Source organism: Pteronotus mesoamericanus, unplaced genomic scaffold, assembly GCF_021234165.1.
Source record: "Pteronotus mesoamericanus isolate MK-2021 breed Mesoamerican mustached bat unplaced genomic scaffold, CSHL_Meso_final contig_180, whole genome shotgun sequence".
Lineage (NCBI taxonomy): Eukaryota > Metazoa > Chordata > Mammalia > Chiroptera > Mormoopidae > Pteronotus > Pteronotus mesoamericanus.
Genome location: NW_026555076.1, coordinates 575121 through 588194, shown reverse-complemented (window position 1 = coordinate 588194; position 13074 = coordinate 575121).

The following is a 13074-nucleotide window of genomic DNA, read 5'->3' as shown; positions in this document are numbered from 1 at the left end:
AGCATTGGGACCGGTAAAGAGCAGCATACTTGGGGAGTTGAAGAACAGGAGGTAAGGGTGAGATACAATTTAAAACCCAGGAAATTACAAAAGGAAACTATATTATCATGAATAGGTAATGCTTACAATAAAACACAAACGAACAAACAAAACCCTTGCCTCCAGAATCTACCTTTTAGCATGCTGTTCCTAAGAGAACATATCAGAGTCCTATATCTAAAAATTATCAGTTCAAATCCCCTCTTTTTACTTTTTCTCTCCTTTTTTGCTATGTCAATCAGAGGTCATCAAACTAAGGCAAGGGGGCCAAATCCGGCTCACAACCTGCAGCATCTTTGTGGCCCAGGAGCTAAAAATGGTTTTTCTGCTTTTTAAGGGTTATGACAAACACGTAAAACTAAAGTAGACCATTCCACAGAGTCCATACGTGGCCTGGGAAGTCTGAAACGTTTACTTTCTGACCCATTCCAGAAAAAGGTTGTCAACTCCTGGTACAGATGAAGACTTTGGTGACCAGCAGGGTCAAGACTTTCTGGGGGACGGCAGTGAGAGGGGGAGCGGGGGGAGGTGGTGTGTTTACACAGGAATCCCTGCCTTGGCGCTGGGTCCAGGCCCCTCTCCCAAACACCACACTCAGTGGTGATGACCATCGGCCAAACACAGACTTATGATAATTCCCACTTGCATGTGGGGGGGGGGGGCAAAAGGAGCCTTCAGGGTTTCTGAGACAGCCATGTAAATAAACTAATATTTTTAAGGACTCCTGGTTGAATAATGTGAAATGGAAGAAAATTCTTAGTGATGGGCTACACACACCTCAAACCACCTATTTCTACTCTTTTCCTCTTAAAGTGCCTCCTGAAGTCTACTCTTTGTCACCTAGATGAGAATGCTTGTGGAGAAGGGGCGCTGGGAAGTACGGTTTGTCTTGGCCTAGCACCCACACTCGTGCACAAAACCCAACTGTGCGGCTATGCGGCAACCTACAGGCACTGCCTGCAGGGAAGGTTATGCCCGAAAAATACTTTCATGTGATTACATGCTAATCTGGGTCAAAATGTCTCTTTTAATACTTAAAACACTTCCACATGTACTCAATTCACCTAACCCTTTGATGAAGTTGTAAGTGATAATCAAAACTCACCTTGAAACTTTCAAGGAAAATTCACATGGTAATACTTCCTGCATAAAACTTTCCCTGCTAACCAGGCCATTTCCCATCTCAGCTCTCTACCCTGCACGGCCGTTCATAAACGACTCCTCTTGTGGCAGCTATTTAATATCATTCACTAAGAAAGAGCAGTGGTAATTTTCTGTCTTTATAAATCACAACATATCCCCAGTCATCTTATCAGCCATTTCTCTGTGCCCATGGCCTCACTCTGTGCTGGCGCTGGCAAGAGCTGACCCTGATGGGAAACAGGGCTATGAACATCATCGTAAATAGCCTAAAAGGCAAGAAGCCAGGACAAGAAGACAAATGCAAATGTCACATAATAATTATTTTTAGAATGTTAAGTTAAAATAGATTTTAGAAATCCAGTCTAGTTTTTTCTCAGAAATACTAGGACATAATCATAAATAACAGAACTGAGGTGTGTTGCCTTAACTGAGTGTCCTCTCTCTGTCTTTTTAAGGAAATGGCATGTAAGAATTTAAAAAAAAAAAAAAAAAGGAAAGAGGAGGAAGAAGAGCAAGAGGAAGGGAGGAAAGGGGGTAAAAAGAAAAATCCTCAACCAAATGTAGGTCCTGACTTTTCAGCCCAATGTAGTTCCATAGCTTTTAAACTTTCTCAATTATTTTTTTTTTCAATTTAGTTGTATCATTTGTGCTAGAGTTTCACTGGCCTTTTGGGATAAAACCAAGTGGAGGTCCCAATAACGTACCCCCTCTTACAGTACACCTGGCATTCTTCTTGGTCTTCTAATAATACATTTATCTAAAATCTCGTTCCTCATATCTCCCTGTTGAATTGATTTGTCTGTAGGTTCTGTATTTCTAGTAATCACATTGTTTAACCAATAAATAACTTCTAAGGGAATTAATGGGTCTAGGATGGATGTAGATCCAATAATCAAACAAACAAACAAAAAACCTCAAAGTGTTTTTCCATTCTAAATTGAGCCTATTTATTATGTCGAAAATTTTAGGTGGGTTTAGGGTATGATATAGTATGGTATGGAATGTATGAACATATTTGTTGTATATTTGTTCGTGTGTTTATTCCTGCAATTCAACTTTACCTATTAGTGGATGTTCAATTTCTCACTCTTTCCATTAATGAGGAAGACCAACTTTTGAAAGCCTCTTTTTTCTTACACGTTTATTGATTTGAGAGAGAGAGAAAGGGAGATAGAAACATTGATGTGAGAGAGAAACATCGATTGGTTTTGCCTGCCATATGCACTCCAACTGGGATTGAACCCACAACCTAGGTATGTACCCTGACCAGGAATCGAACCTTTGGTGTATGGAACAACACTCCAACCAACTGAGCCACACCAGCAAGGTCAAGAGCCTCTTTTCTTTACAAAATGAGTAACTGTGCACTGCTACTGATATATTTTTCAGGTCATTTTTGAAGCTACTGCTTGGCTAACAACAAATTGAAAAAGAAAATTTCATCCTGGAAATATTTCAGGGTGCAATATCGTTCACTGATAATTGAATAAAATAAAGGCAGTTTTCCTACTTCTGAAAAAGATTTGGTCTCATTTGCCTTTGGTTGGTCCCTTGGTATGACTGCCATAGTTAATTACAATAAAGAAAAAATGTTCTGACCTCCTTACAACTGCCTCTAGCATCTCTCTAGTTCTAAGCATAGCATGTGGGGGAATACTCAGTCTGTGTCTATGTCTCTTGGGTCTCAAATTTGAGTGTCTCTTTTGTCTGTAACTTTTCTTTCTGTATCTCCTGATCTCTGTGTCTTTCTCTGACTTGCTCATTCCTCAGTTCTACTTTACACTCTTTCTTCATTTCCCCAAACTTCCTGGTTTACTTCCTCTCCTAACAGCCCACCATACAGAAAAATATGATTGACTTACAATGTTTTTAATTTTTTGAATGGAATTGAATAGCACTGACTAAAACGATGTTGTATATAAAGTATAATTAAAAAATAAAATGTTTTTTAAACGGTGGTAAAAAGCTAGAAGAAATTATTCAAAGTGATAGCATTTGCTAGAAATAAGATTATGTGTTCTGGCCCAAAAAATACTATTTTTTTCAGAGATAGTATAAACAATTCTATATTTGATGTCTCTAAGTCAAAGACATCAAAATTTTGTTTTTACAAAATCTTAAAAGCCAGCACATGTGCTATGTCTTTTCCTAAGTCTGTAACTGGACCTTCTGGCTCCTTTTCTCCAAATCTTATTCTTTCTTCCAAGTTCACCATCATTTATCCAGTTGCGTACACCAGAAATCTACAATCATCTTTGATTTCTATTTCCCTCACATCCCATTTCAAATTCAGGTCCTGTAGGATCTATACAAAAACACACCCCAAATCTATCCATTTCACCCCATCCACCTTTCCACCCTCCTTGGAAAAGACACCGTAATTTCTTGCTTAGCCTTCTAGAGTCGCTCCCCAATTTGTATCTCTGCTTCTGTTCCTGCCATGCTTACATCCATTCTTTATACAGCGATCAGAATACAATTTTAAAACTGAAACCAGCTCATGGTCCTCCTTTGCTTAAAGCCCTCCCAGGGTTTCCCACTGCAAGTAGCAGTTAATCCAAACGATCAAAAACACCCCAACAAGTCCTACATGATTTGGTTCCTCCGACCTTTCTGATCTCAACTTTTCATTCCTGTAACATCTCAGGCTCCTTCGTGCCTCAGGGTCCGGGCATGGCCCGCCCCCTGCCTGGTGTGCCCTGGTCACTGCGGGGCTGGCTCCTTCTCGTCACCCAGGCCCCAGTCAACACCACCCCTCAAAGCAGACTACACTGACCACCAATCTAACATATCCTCTCAAGGCACTTTATCCTAGTGCCCCACATTGAATTCTGCAGGGCCATTATCCAGTTATTTCTTATTCAACGAGTTTTTAAAAAATGTATTGTCTTCTTCTCCCACCAGAAAGTAAACACCTTAAGAGCAGAGAACTGGTCAGTCTTGTCCATTGCTCATGCCCAATACCTAGAGAGGAACTTAGTAAGCTCTGAACAAACTTTTCATAAATGAATGAACAAAAAATCCCAGTCTTCTCAAAGCCCTCTCTTCCTACTCTGGCCTATGATGTTATTTTTCCTTCGTGACTTCATAGCGTTATTTTGACTCTTAATGTCTTGCTGCCTCTCTTATGCCGATGCTTTAAGTATATTATTTAACTTTTCACAATGTCATCATTATCAACCGCAAATAATACATATGTACCTCCTATCATTGAATGAATAAAGACAGGAAACAAAAAAAAAAATGCTTTTATCAGAAAATTAATTAGCCCTTTTACCTGAGTATTCTACCTCAATCAGATCTTTGCATTTCTGGATATAATTCTTTTCAGGTACCTACATCATTAAAAATAAAACTGTATGTGATATGTTCTCTACAGAACATCCCACTGGGTCTTAGGCAAAGTAGTGCTAAGTACAAAGTGTTGTTGATATCAAAGAATCTGAACAAAAGACAGTCATGCAAGTGTCTAATTTGATCTAAAGTAACAAGATGATTGGGGTAAGAGAGAAAATAAGTGGACAGATCTAATGTAGCTTCAGAAATGATACACTCTACTTTGTTATTTTTTGTTAAATTTATTGAGGTAACATTGGTTAATAAAATGACATAAGTTTCCAGTGCAGACTTCTTTAAAAAAAAATTTTATTTATTTATTTCTAGAGAGAGGAGAAGGAAGGGAAAAGAGAGATAAATGTCAATGTGTGGTTGCTTCTCACATGCCCCCAACTGGGGACCTGGCCTGCAACCCAGGCATGTGCCCTCATTGGGAATCGAACCAACCACAGTTTGGTTGGCAGGCCTGCACTCAATCCACTGAGCCATACCAGCCAGGACTCAAGTGTATAATTCTACAACGTATCACCTGTGTATTGCATTATGTACATTTTAGAAATTTTTCCTTTAGAGAAAAGGCCATCATGACTCTAAACATATCAGTTGTCTGTGTTAATAAAGGTCTGGCCATCTGGGTTGCTCGTCACTACAGGGTAGGTGCCTTTAAAAGTAATAAATATTTTAAGTCTTGTCACCTTGACTTTGCCACTGAAACTATCTGTTGATGAGAGAGGGGCCTTTATTTTGTAACTATATCTTCTGGAAAACTGACCTTACTAATGAGCTGGCAAGCTACCACTATTTCCCACAGCATGGGCACTACTGAAGTTCAAAGGAAGGCCCATAAAAGTGGAAGCCACTCTGTAGTTTATAATCAGAGATTATCTGACAAAGTAAGAATTCTATAGTCACACATACAGTAATAAGTGTGTGTTGTAATAGCACTGAAAAAGATTAAAAAATTATAAAGGACCGCTTAGGAGGAGGTGATAGTTGATCTTTGGACGTATGCCACACCAGGCCCTCAAGATGAGTGAAAATCTGGTGCAATTTAATATCTGATCCAGTGCACTTGGCTGCGTGCAAACAATGTACGATGACTTAGAGACATCAAATATAGAATTGTTTATACTATCTCTGAAAAAAATAGTATTTTATGGGCCAGAACACATAATCTTATTTCTAGCAAATGCTACCACTTTGAATAATTTCTTCTAGCTTTTTACCACCATTTAAAAAACACTTTATTTTTTAAGTATACTTTGTATACAACATCGTATTAGTTACATTCATTTCCAATGTACAATACAGTGATTTGACACCCTTACTACCTTACGCTGGGATCACCGCACTATTTCTAGCGATCGTCTGTCACCAGGCAGACTTATCATAGTAGTATTGCCACCATTGTTAACATAGTTCTGAACAGTATTTTAAAATACTAAATACTTGGCTAATAACACAGATTATAAGCCACGAGACAACAGCATTTCTACGTCACAGTGTTCCTCACCCGGTCCCATACAGGCCGCTGTGTCACTCTTGCAGCGGCCACTTTCTCATCGTTCAGACGATGAAGCTCCCCTGCGGAAAACCTGAGCTTGCCTCGTGCTGTTGGGAAGAGGTTAATCTGTTAGTGCACAAAGTTGAGGTTTTTACATTTTTTAAAAAAGAGGAAAAAATTTTTTTAATTATTAGGAGGATGTTAGGAATAAGATTGGTTTTGACCCAGATGAAATAAACAATCGTTTGGCAGAAGAGACAGAGAAAAACATTCTTTGAAGGGGGAAAAAATGAGATAATTAAAATAATTTCAAAGTAATTTTAAATTTAAAAAAAAAAATCTTCCTTCACAAATAAAATCAGAAAGGAGATATCTTTGCATATACACCTTTAGAGCTGGTCATAGCCTTCACTGTATCACAATGAACAGAAAAGCCTATTCAGCCTCTAAAGTTGTTTTGGGAAAACCTCCAAAGCCTGGTGTCCGGGCCGGCATGGTGCCTTTCAGTGGCTTCCCCTGTCCTGGCAAGACACACTGGACTCCACATAAAAGGAGCCTTCCACCACCAGCCAAGTGTCTGCAGACTTGGTTTCCTGTACAGCCCGCCTTCACCTGCTGTGTTTCTTGTTCTGTCCTCTGGATCTGGGGTACCCTCTGAACATCCCACCTGTGGATTCTTCCCTTTTAACTAAAACAATCCACTGTCTCCTGGATCCCTCCCAGCCACCCTGTACTCTCACCTTCTCGGCTGAGGGCACACCACTAATTGCATGCAGGGTGAATTCTCTGCTCAACCAGGCTGAAAGACACCCCTATCCTTCAGCAGAGGGTAAACCCCCACCAGGCCTATCCTGGCCTCCCAGATGAGAACCAGCCAACGGAAACTCAAGGGACAAGGAAACTTGGGTCTGTTTATCAAAAAAGGAACCAAGTCGTATCCTGTTCTGTGCCCTCTACTAAAAAAACTAACAATTTAGTCAATTAGGCAACACTAGTTTAATCTGGATGTTAAATTAAGTACAAATATAGGCAATAAGAAATAAATCAATTCATTGATAAAATAGCCAGAAGCTTTTATTTCATTTTCTAGTTTTGAAAACAATATGGCAGTAATATTTTTTAAAATTCTGAAAAAAAAGTGCCTATAATCCTACAACCGTAAAACACTAGCTATTCAATAATTCATTTGGGGATATTCCATTTCATTTTTTTGACAGACACATATTCATTTTTGAACCAGACATTCCATAGATCAGTGCCTTTGTGTATTTCTTTCCCACTTTTCATCTGGTAAATTCCTACTCTCCTTTCAAAATTCAGCTCACACACAATGTCTTCCCAAAATACCTCCAGGCAGAGCAGCTGCCGGGCTTCTCAGGCCTCGCAGCCTCCTGCGCCTGTCTCCACTGTAGCGCTAAGCCTGCTGCAGTAGAACTCCTGTTTCCATGACTCGTCTTCAATAAAACTGTATACTTCATGCAAGCACAGGCCTTGCTTAGTCACCTTTATCTCCCAAGACCTAACACACTGCCAGCAGGGTCTAAGTGAAAATAAGGAACGACACAATTACAATTGTGGTGTGCATTTAATTTGGATTCAGCTTTATTAACTTCATGTGATAGCCTAAACATTGTCCAATACCCATCTCTAGCAACTGCCAAAAAGGAATCTGGACCCAAATCCCTACTAAGGGGTTACTGGGCCACTATAAAAGGACTAGCAGGAGGCTTTTGCAATGTGGTAGGAAGCATGAAGTCTTTGGGGAACAGGTCAAGGTTGAGTCCACTATACACACAAACACACGCATGCATATGGACATGTATGCATACATACATGCCATGTGCCTGAACGTGAAAGGGTCCTGCAGCACAGTGCGGACAGCAGACCCCACTAGCATCCTTTTGAACTCAGAGACAAAACCACGCCCATTCAGACAAACCAGATGGATTATTAGAGAAGCAGCATGGTATCATGGAGAAAAGTGAATGCAGATGCTAAAAAACTAAGTTCAAGTTATTTGCTATATGATCTGAGTCACCCATTAACAACACATCCTGGCACTCAGCTGGATGCTGGAAATTCAGTTTTGAAAGAAAGAGTTCCTACTCACCAGGCTGCCCATGTGGAAGAGGAAACAGACAATAAATAGACAACTGTTTGTTGTGCAGTATGGGTGGCACCACCATGGGGAACCTCTGAGTGCTAAGGAAGAGTGTTGGAGGATCACAGGCGGCCTCCTGAAGGAAGCTATGCGCTGAAAAAATTTAGCAGAGAAGATGGGTGGCGTGTGAGGAGTAGGAAAGTGTCTTCCTGGGCAGGGAAAGCAATGTGTACCAATGTCCAGAGGCATCTACAAAATAGGAAGCTTAATACCTAATCACCACATAAAGCAATTTTGAGGTTCAAATTAGATATTGATGTGGAAGGGCAAATTCCTTTGCAGATGGTGCTCAGTAATAAGATTATAAAATTGAAAACCAATTTTGCAGTTTTTCAATAATACAGAGAATCAGAAAGAAATAGAACTGAAGTAAACACAACATAAAACGGAGTTATTCTGCATCAGTGTTTCTCAACCTTTCTGTCATCATCACCTTCTCCAGTGGTTTGTTAGGGCCACCATGACTAACTACTACAAACGGGGAGGTCTGACAGCAGAAATTTACTTCTCCATGGTTTTAGAGGCTGGAAGTCCCAAATCAAGATGTCAGCAGGGTGGGCTTCTCCTGAGGTCTCTTGGCGGTAGATGACCACCTTCTCCCTTTGTTTTCACATGGTCCTTCCCCATGCTTGTCTTTGTCCTAATCTTGTCTTCTTACAAGGACATCAGTCCTATTTGGTTAGGGCCCATCCTAACGAGCTCATTTTTTCTATAAGACCCTAGCTCCTAAATACAGTCACATGACGAGGTACTATGGAGCTAGCCCTCAACATGTGAATTTGAGGGGGAAGCACTCCCCATGAGGAGCCTTTTTAGACATTTTTTCCTAATAACTTTCCTCCCCCATGACTTTTAAATATCTGTCTATATACTGTGGCCCTTTGGAGGGCCACAAATCATTGCTCTATAAAGATGTTAGCCCCCATGAATCCATTTTTGTTCCCATGGAGACAGTATCATCTCTGTTGAAAAGGCACGTGCCTTAAAAACTGAACGAGATCAAGGGCAAAGTTTTGAGATATTAAATAGCTATGGACTAAAATTTCATGTGACCCCAATGTGGCTAATAGAATAATTTTTTATTTCTTTTAATATTTTTCTAAGTTTCTTTCTTTTCCCCTTTTTTTTTTTAACAATGGTTAGGTTGCATTCTTTTCTATCAGGAAAATAATCAAACATGCTTTCTTTTTTAAATTACTCACTTTTTCCTCCATCTCCCACCAGCCAGTGATCTTCTTGTAGATCTTGGTAATCTGATGCCAGCACGGTAGTGACCGAACCAAGCTAAATGTTAGGAAACTCTTAAAGTACAGAAGATTGCTTACTAGTTGCTCACAAGGGCTGTGTGGAAGGAGCGGTGACACTGTGTGCACTCCTGCCCCTGCCTTACCTTCTCCAAAGAGCCTCCTCTGGGTGAAATCAAGATCAATGAACAAGGCCACTGACTGGTAAGAAGTTACCAAAGGCAGATCGGGGGGGGGGGGGGGGGGGGATGCATGTGGGACTGGAGAAGGGCAAGTCCTCATTGGCTCATTGTGTGTGTGTGTGTGTGTGTGTGTGTGAAGGGCAAGTCCTCATTGGCTCATTGTGTGTGTGTGTGTGTGTGTGTGTGTGTGAGAGGGCAAGTCCTCATTGGCTCATTGTGTGTGTGTGTGTGTGTGTGTGTGTGTGAAGGGCAAGTCCTCATTGGCTCATTGTGTGTGTGTGTGTGTGTGTGTGTGTGTGTGAGAGAAGGGCAAGTCCTCATTGGCTCATTGTGTGTGTGTGTGTGTGTGTGTGTGTGTGAGAAGGGCAAGTCCTCATTGGCTCATTGTGTGTGTGTGTGTGTGTGTGTGTGTGTGAGAAGGGCAAGTCCTCATTGGCTCATTGTGTGTGTGTGTGTGTGTGTGTGTGTGTGAAGGGCAAGTCCTCATTGGCTCATTGTGTGTGTGTGTGTGTGTGTGTGTGAGAGAAGGGCAAGTCCTCATTGGCTCATTGTGTGTGTGTGTGTGTGTGTGTGTGTGTGAAGGGCAAGTCCTCATTGGCTCATTGTGTGTGTGTGTGTGTGTGTGTGTGTGTGTGAGAGAAGGGCAAGTCCTCATTGGCTCATTGTGTGTGTGTGTGTGTGTGTGTGTGTGTGTGTGAAGGGCAAGTCCTCATTGGCTCATTGTGTGTGTGTGTGTGTGTGTGTGTGTGTGTGAGAGAAGGGCAAGTCCTCATTGGCTCATTGTGTGTGTGTGTGTGTGTGTGTGTGTGTGTGTAAGGGCAAGTCCTCATTGGCTCATTGTGTGTGTGTGTGTGTGTGTGTGTGTGTGAGAAGGGCAAGTCCTCATTGGCTCATTGTGTGTGTGTGTGTGTGTGTGTGTGTGTGTGAGGAAGGGCAAGTCCTCATTGGCTCATTGTGTGTGTGTGTGTGTGTGTGTGTGTGTGTTGAGAGAAGGGCAAGTCCTCATTGGCTCATTGTGTGTGTGTGTGTGTGTGTGTGTGTGTGTGAGGAAGGGCAAGTCCTCATTGGCTCATTGTGTGTGTGTGTGTGTGTGTGTGTGTGTGTGAGAGAAGGGCAAGTCCTCATTGGCTCATTGTGTGTGTGTGTGTGTGTGTGTGTGTGTGTGCGCGCGCGCGCAGGTCCAAGGGTTTATTGCTTTACCAGCGCCAGATGGCTGGTTAATCACCTCCGCCGCCTGGCGCCCAGCAGCAGTGACCCTCAGAAGTATCCACTACAGCCTAAAGCCTCGCTTGCTACAAAGATACTTTAAATGCTGAAATAAAAACTATCAGAGACAAAGGTCAGCTCAATTTGTATACATTTTAATTTGGGGTTACAGTAAGTCATATCACAGTCACAGGAAGATACAGAAATTCAGCGAAGTGTACTGAAGGATGGGAGGGGAGCTGAAAGAAAGGGGGAGGAGGAAAAAAGGAAGGAAAGGGGGGGAAGGATGAAGGGGGAAGGTAGAGGAAGAGGGAAGCAGAAAGGGGTAGAAGGAAGAGGGGAGAGGATAGGAGAGAGGGGAAAATAGAAATGAATAACGTAAGCAATTCTGAGAACCTTTGGTCAGTGAGCATATGTGCAGTCAGGGCTTGGCAAAGGAATGTGACTCTGTTTGGACCCAATTTCTAAGTGCACTCTAATTCTTGTGTTTAATAGGTAAGTATTTTTTCAAATAGCACAGCCCCTAAATGAATGTCAACTCCTTCAGCTGGTCCTCAAATAGAGAAACAACTAGGTGAAAACTGGCTGTACTGACCCAATTAAAATTGGTGCTTCATCTCCAACAATGCACCTTCCTAAGGATTTTCAGGGGTAACTGCGCCTGTGTTTGTTTTGTGCCTTTCCAACTGGCTTTAATACCAAATCCGATAAGAGAGAACTCCACTGTACACAACTTGAAGTGCCTTTTTTTTTTTTTTGTAATGGGAATATTAAAAGGAGAGGAGTAAAGCCACACTAATCAAGGCAATATGGCACTAGCATAAGGATATGCATATAGAACAAATAGAATAAAGCTGACAGTCCAGAAATAAACCCTCACATTTATGGTCAATTGATTTTCAACAAGGGTGTCAAGACAATTCAATGAGGGAAAGAACTGTCTTTTCAAAAAATTGTGCTGGGACAACTGCACAGCCACACAAGAAAGGATGAAGCCGGAGCCCTAACTTACACCATATACAAAATGAACCAAAATGAATCAAAAGCCTCAATGTAAGAGTTAAACTGTAAAGGTCTTAGAAAAAAACATAGGTATAAATCTGCATGACCATGGATTAGGCAATTGTTTCTTAAATATGACACCAAAAGCAAAAATCATAAAAGAAAATAAATTGTACTATGCCACAATTTAAAACTTTTGTCCTTCAAAGAATACCATCAAGAAAGAAAGAAGACAACCCACAGAATGAAAAAAATATTTGCAAATCTTATCTGTTAAGGAAATTTGGATCTAGACTATATATAGAATTCTCACAAAACATTTTTTTTAAAAAACCCTATATAAAATTGGCCAAGAATCTTAATAAATATTTCTCCAAAGAAGAGATACAAATGGCCCATAAGCACATTAAATATGCTCTACATCATTAGCCATCAGGGAAATGCAAATCAAAATCACACGGAGACACCACTTCACAGCCACTAAGATAGTTATAATCCAAAACACTCATAATAACATGTGTTGGCAAGTATGTGGAGAAAACAGAACCCTCATACACTGCCGGTGGGAACATAAAATGGAGCAGCCACTTTGGAAAAGGCCTGGCAGTTTCTCAAATTTTAAACATACAGTTACCCTATGATCCAGAAATTCCACTCCTAGGAATACATCCAAGAGATTGAAAACATACATCCACTCAAAAACTTGTACACATGTTCATTATATAAAAATATAAAATTATGTATCCATTCACTGAAAGTTTTAATGAACACCTTTATGGCACACAAGATAAAATGTCTGATATAAAAAGAATTTATGAGAGTGAAACTATAAACAGAAACATAATTTATGTTTCTTATACTATGAGCCTTAGCCAGAGTTCAGACTTGACTTTGGACCCAGATAGTCCAATTCTGAAACTTTTGTTAAGAATTTTAAAACTAGGTCCTGGCTAAGTAACGCAGTTGCTTAGAGCGTCATCCTGATATTCCAAGGTTGCAGGTTCGATCCCAGGTTAGGAGACATACAAGAATCAACCAATGAATGCATAACTAAGTGGAACAATAAGTCAATCTCTCTCTCTTCTTCCCTCTCCCTTTCTTCCTTCCTTCTTCTCCTCCCTTTCCCTCTCCCTCGCTCTTTAAAATCAATAAATAAAAATAAATTAAGTACAACTTGTCCTAACATTGTTACTATCACACATTTTAAGGTGGAGGAAAACCATTTAGATTGTACACTGACAAGGCAAATACAATTTG